This window comes from Echinops telfairi, unplaced genomic scaffold, assembly GCF_000313985.2.
Source record: "Echinops telfairi isolate 266 unplaced genomic scaffold, ASM31398v2 ScPeMD7_7475;HRSCAF=8513, whole genome shotgun sequence".
NCBI lineage: Eukaryota > Metazoa > Chordata > Mammalia > Afrosoricida > Tenrecidae > Echinops > Echinops telfairi.
The window spans coordinates 2,905,844-2,911,629 of NW_022111379.1; the positions used below are offsets into that span (position 1 = coordinate 2,905,844).

At 45.7% G+C, this 5,786-nt stretch overlaps 1 protein-coding gene across 2 annotated transcripts in view; it reads left to right on the forward strand.

Annotated features, from left to right (window-relative positions):
* MAP2K5 (mitogen-activated protein kinase kinase 5) overlaps window positions 1–5,786 on the forward strand; it is a 285,287-nt gene that overhangs the window by 124,879 nt on the left and 154,622 nt on the right. The window lies entirely within an intron of this gene.

Below are 5,786 nucleotides of genomic sequence, written 5' to 3' on the forward strand. Positions count from 1 at the left end.
GTTCCCCCTTCTTCCCCTCCTCTGCCCCCTGATCCCTCCCCTCCTGGAATCGGCACTCCCAGGCACTCCCATTTCTGATCCTGAAGGCTTATCGGACCTGGATTCCATGTGTCATGAACTCTTCTCTGTACCAGTGTACAGGCTCCAGTCTAGCCTGAAGTGGACTGGGGTCAGGATAGGATTTTCTTGAACAAAATGCCTTTAGGGCTGCTGCGAGCTGGAGGAGAACGCATCCTTAAAATTGCTGACCTCGTGGTTAGCAGCCCGCTGCATAACCCACCCGGCAGGGCTCCTCAGTCATTCTCTAGAAAGGACAAAAAAAAGATTCTGATTTTTTTTTTTGTCCCTGTTTGCATTGCTTTTATGGAGGAGGGCATTTTTAGATATCCATACTCTTACATTTTTGCCGTTACTACTATTCAGTTACACTTTTAATACTTAAATAGTTGTAATTTTAAGATATTCACTTTGGTGCCTATACTTAGTTCTCTGTTTTGAGACACCTCACCCTCTCTACTGGCACTGCCTCTCCTGTTTCTTACTGCCGTTTGACAGATTCCCATTACCTCGTGCTAACTGATCCATCTGACCTAAGCAAGGGTATTCCTAGCGCCACGTCCGAGCTGACTCCATCCTGGATTCCTGGCAGCTCCCTGTCAATGTAATGCTGCAACACTTTTGAATGATCTCCAGCCAATTTTCCTCGCGTGTGATATTAATGGTCTTGTTTCCATTTCTGCGTTCTGTTGAGTCACCTTTCTTTGGAATGGGCACAGGCTTCCCGTCATTCCCAATTTCTTAGCACAGATGAAAAAGTGCCCCCTCAGCTTGTTGAAGCATTTCAGATGGTATTCCGTCAATACCTGGAGTCTCGGTGTTAGCTACTGTCTGCACTTCAGCATGGCCCTTTTCCTTTGGTAGTAGTAGATCTTAATCATATGCTTCCTCTTGAAACCGTTGGAAGTCCACCACTTCTTTTTGGTACAGTGACTCTGTGGAATCTTCCATAATTTTTGATACTTCCTGCATCATCCAATACATATTTTGCCCATAAATCCTTCACTAGTTCAAACTGAGGCTGGAATTGTTCTCTCCGTTCTTTCAGCTGGAGGTACGCCGAGTGTGCTCTGCCTTTTGGTTTTCGAGCTCCAGGTCTGCACATTTCGTTGTAGGGTTTGACTCGGTCTTCTGAAGTTGCCCTCTGCTTTAGCTACTGTATTTTCAAGAGTAAGTTTCACAGTCTCTTCTGACATCGGCTTTGATCTTTCATTCTTACCTGTATTCTGAAGGACCATTGCCTTCTTCGTGTGTGCTGTTCCTGATGTCACTTCCCAGCGGTCCGGTCTGTCGTGAGTGCTCCGTGTGTCAGCTCTGTTCTTAAGATGTTCTCGCCATTCAGAGGGATGTGCTCAGGTCACCGGTTGGCTCTCGTGGACTTGTTTTTAATTCTCTTCAACATCAACCAGAAGTGACATGCAAGCAATTGACGATCTGTTTCACAGTCTGACCCTGGCCTCGTTGGGGCTGCTAATGCTGAGCTCCTCCTGTCCGCCATCCTGAATCCTGTGATAGCGAGACCCCGTGTGTGTTGTCGTAACGAGGTGTTTGCAAAGAAGCAGCCATTGGAGGATTTCGTCGCGTGATCTCTAATTTCACTTCTGTCCCCAAAGCCATCGTTCTCTCCCTTTTTGTTTCCCACCCTGGCATTAGACTGCCAATACTTATCCAGCGTGTTTGATCCATTTCAGACTGAAGAAGTGGGTCGAAATCTTCAGTCCCTTCCTGCCTAGTGTTAGTGGTCAGAGTGTAAATTTGAATAATAGTGACAGTAACTGGAATTCCTTGTAGGCAGATAGATGCTAACTGACCACGGACTTCGTTGTACTTCAAGATAGATGGTGAAATGTTCTTTTTGAGTATGAAAGTGATGCTATTCCTCCTGAATTTGTCATTCCTTGTGGAGGAAACCATCAGGTTGTGTGATTCAAAATGGTTACTACTAGTCCATTTTGACTCACTAATGCCTAGGACATCGATCTTTACACATTCCATTGAGGTTTTGACAATTTCTAGTTATCCCAAATTTATCCTTTGTACATTCCACATTCTGATTATTAGTCGATTAGTAGATTCATTTTGGTTCATGCCCATCAGCAAATGAAGGTCCCCAAAGCTCTCTCCCGTCCACATCATTACGGAGCAGCTGTGCCTGGAGGAAGCAGCTCTACTGCAGGCCTGTTCTGAACGCCTTCCCACCCGAGGGCCGTTGTCAGGCACTATATCTAACAAGGCTTTGCTGCTGTTCCTGAGTTTTCAGTGGTTGATCCCTCAGAGGTAAACAGCCCGATCCTTCGTCAGAGTCGGTTCTGCGTTTTGGAGCTCCTCTGAAACCTGTTTGCCCTGGGGGACCCTGCCGGCATTGTAAAAAAACAGTAGTACAGCACCCAGCTTCACTGCAAGCCACCACAGGAAGGCAAACTAACAAATGGTGGATGTAGTATTTTTACATGGAAAAATTATTTCTTTTTTTTTAAAACATTTTATTAGGGGCTCATACAACTGTTATCGCAATCCATACACACATCAATTGTGTAAAGCGCATTTGCACATCATTCTCAAAACATTTTCTCTCCACTTAAACCCCCGGCATTAGGTCCTCATTTTTTCCCTCCCTCCCCGCTCCCCCCTCCCTCATGAGCCCTTGATAGTTTATAAATTGGTATTTTGTCATATCTCCCTTCACCCACTTTTCTGTTGTCCGTCCCCCAGGGAGGAGGTCACATATAGTTCCTTGTAATTGGTTCCCTCTTTCCTACCCACTCTCCCTCTACCCTCCCTGTTTCGCCACTCACACCACTGGTCCTGTAGGGATCATCCGCCCTGGATTCCCTAGATTTTCAGTTCCTATCTGTACCAGTGTACATCCTCTGGTCTAGCCAGACTTGCAAGGTCGAATTCGAGTCATGGTAGTGGGAGCGGGGAGGAAACATTTAGGAACTAGAGGAAAGTTGTATTTTCCATCATTGTTACATCGCACCCTGACTGGCTCATCTCCTCCCCGAGACCCCTCTGCAAGGGGATCTCCAGTGGCCTACTAATGGGCTTTGGGTCTCCACTTCGCACTCCCCGCATCATTCACTATGGTAAGATTTTTTGTTCTGATGATGCCTTATACCTGATCCCTTTGACACCTCGTGGTTGCATAGGCTGGTGTGCTTCTTCCATGTGGGCTTTGTTGCTTCTGAGCTTGATGGCCGCTTGATTACCTTCAAGCCTTTAAGACCCCAGACGCTATACTTTTTGATAGCCGGGCACCATCAGCTTTCTTTGCCACATTTGCTTATGCACCCATTTGTCTTCAGTGATCCGTTCGACACCTCGTGATCACACAGACTGATATGTTGTTCCATGTGGGCTTTGTTGCTTCTGAGCTAGATGGCCGCTAAAATTATTTCTTTTTATCTGGCATTCAGTTTCAGGAAAGCATGACATTTTAAAATGGTCATATTGCAAAGTAAACTTAACTATGTAGATTAGTGTCACTTAACGTCCATAATATATTCTGTCAGATAGGATGCTCTGTGATTTGGTTGTGAACATCATAGTATATTCAGGAGAGCAGCCCAGCTTCTCCTGCCAGCTGCAATTGCATGTCTGAGATTCCGATCCACCCCCACCTGCCTGCCACTGTACACAGTCACTGGGCAGCCGGCCTCCCTCCCCGCCCCTGCCTTCCCCCACCTTCCCTAATGGTCTTCTGGTGACTTCTCCCACAACTCAGTCTCCTTTCTTGGCCATGTTTCCAGTTCTTTCTCCCACCACTGCTGCTGCCAGACCGCATGAAGGGCAGCCCCCACCATGAGAGGAGCTGTTGTCTCGGTCCCAGGCCTCACACACCGAGCACCAGCCAACGGAAGCAGCAGCCTCATGGGTGGCCCCACGGCCTCTGAGGGCTCCCTGCCTGAAGCAGCCTAAGATGGGTGTGAGGCATCCCCACCCCATGCCATTTCAGGGTGAATCACCGCTTTTAGCAAAGGACACGCGCTGCTCTTCATTCTGCTGTAAGGATTTCTGAACTCTATTATAACCTTATGGGACCACAGTCATCATACATAAGGGAGACTCAAAGAGTTTCTGGAAAATAGAATCAAAAGATAACTGGCATTTCTCCATGAACTCTCCGAAGCCGCTTCATCTGCAGTAGGTGTTGTTTCCTGGATGAGAGGAAGTGGCACAAGCCTGCATGTCAGCAGAAGAGTAGGCTCCACTCTGCTCCATTAGAGGACCTGCCCTGTGCCTGCACCAGGAACTTACAGTTTGTTTCACATTTGTCACTTTAACGTGTGAAGACCGTAACGGCTCCAGCTACAAAGCAAAATTGCCATTAAACTTGCTCTTATATTTCCCCATATAATTCCCTTTAATGGACATCAGTTTTTCTTTGTCTGCCTTCCAATTACTGTCTAATGGCCCTTCCCATCTGAAAAACTAACATTTCTTATAGGGAAAAATCTAGTGTTTATAACCCTCCCAACTTCTGTTTATCTGGGAATGTCGTAATTTCCCCCTCATTTTTGAAGAAAAGTTTTGCCAGATGCAGTATTCTTAGCTGACAGTTGCTTTATTTCAGCACTTTAAAGGTCATTCCATTACCTTCTGGCCTCCAAGGTTTCTGAGGAAAAGTCCACACTTGATCTTATTGGAAAGCGTTGGCACGTCACTGCTCACTGCTCCATCGCTGCTCTCAGTACTTTTTCTTCAGCTGCAGTTTTGAGAGCTTGATTATAATGTGTCTCAAATGGATCTCTTTGGAGATCCTGCTTGGACTTCATTGAGCATCTTAGGTCTGTAAGTTCTTGTTCTTCATCCGATTTGGGGGATTTTTTTTCCTGCTATTGCTTGCTAAAATACTTTCTTTTCTTTGTCCTTTTCTGGGATTCCCATACAATGCATCTTAATTTGGCTGATAGTATTCCATATTTCTATAACCTATTTTCAGTAGACTTATACTTTTTCTCTGTTGTTCTTCTTCAGCCTTTATAATTCTGATTACCTTAGTCTGTAGATTGCTAATGTTTTTTTTTTCTACTATCCCAAATCTGTTTTTAAATCCTTGTAACGCGTTTTTATGTCTTCTGACCAGTCTTTCTGTTTCATTTCTGCAACGTGTTTGTAATCTCATTTTGTTCATGTGTCGTTTTCCTTATGGTCTCTAGTTCTTTGTCCTTCTCTCTAATTTCTTGAGCTTGTTTAATATTGTTGTGTCATATTCTTATAGTTTGTTCATCCTTTGGGCTTCCGTACACAATTTCTGCCTTGTTCACTTGAATGGGCTATTATTTCCGGTTTCTTTTTGTTCCTTGTGATTGTTTTGTGTTAACTCAGGACATTAAAGTTTTATGAGATACTAGCTTTCTCGGTCCCCACCACCTCCATACCCAGTACTCTTGATGATGCTGATTTTTGTGAGAAACTCTTAGACAAGCACATCCTTCCAACCCTGCTCGCCGTTCCCTTTCCCTCCCTGTGACAGCTTCCGTTCCAGTCAGACCCAGGAAGATCAGAAACCACACCAAGTAACCTGTCCTTGGATGGGTGTCGGAGCTCTGGTGGGGTACTGGTTGACAGTCGGGCTGCTAACTGCGAGATCACCAGTTCTAAACTACCAGTCACTCACTCCTAGAGAGTCACCGTCTCCCACACGCACGGGGCAGACCTGCCCTGCCCGATGGTGTCTGGGTCAGCATGGACTTGGTGGCGGCAGTGCGTTGGGGTTCTGTTTCGGT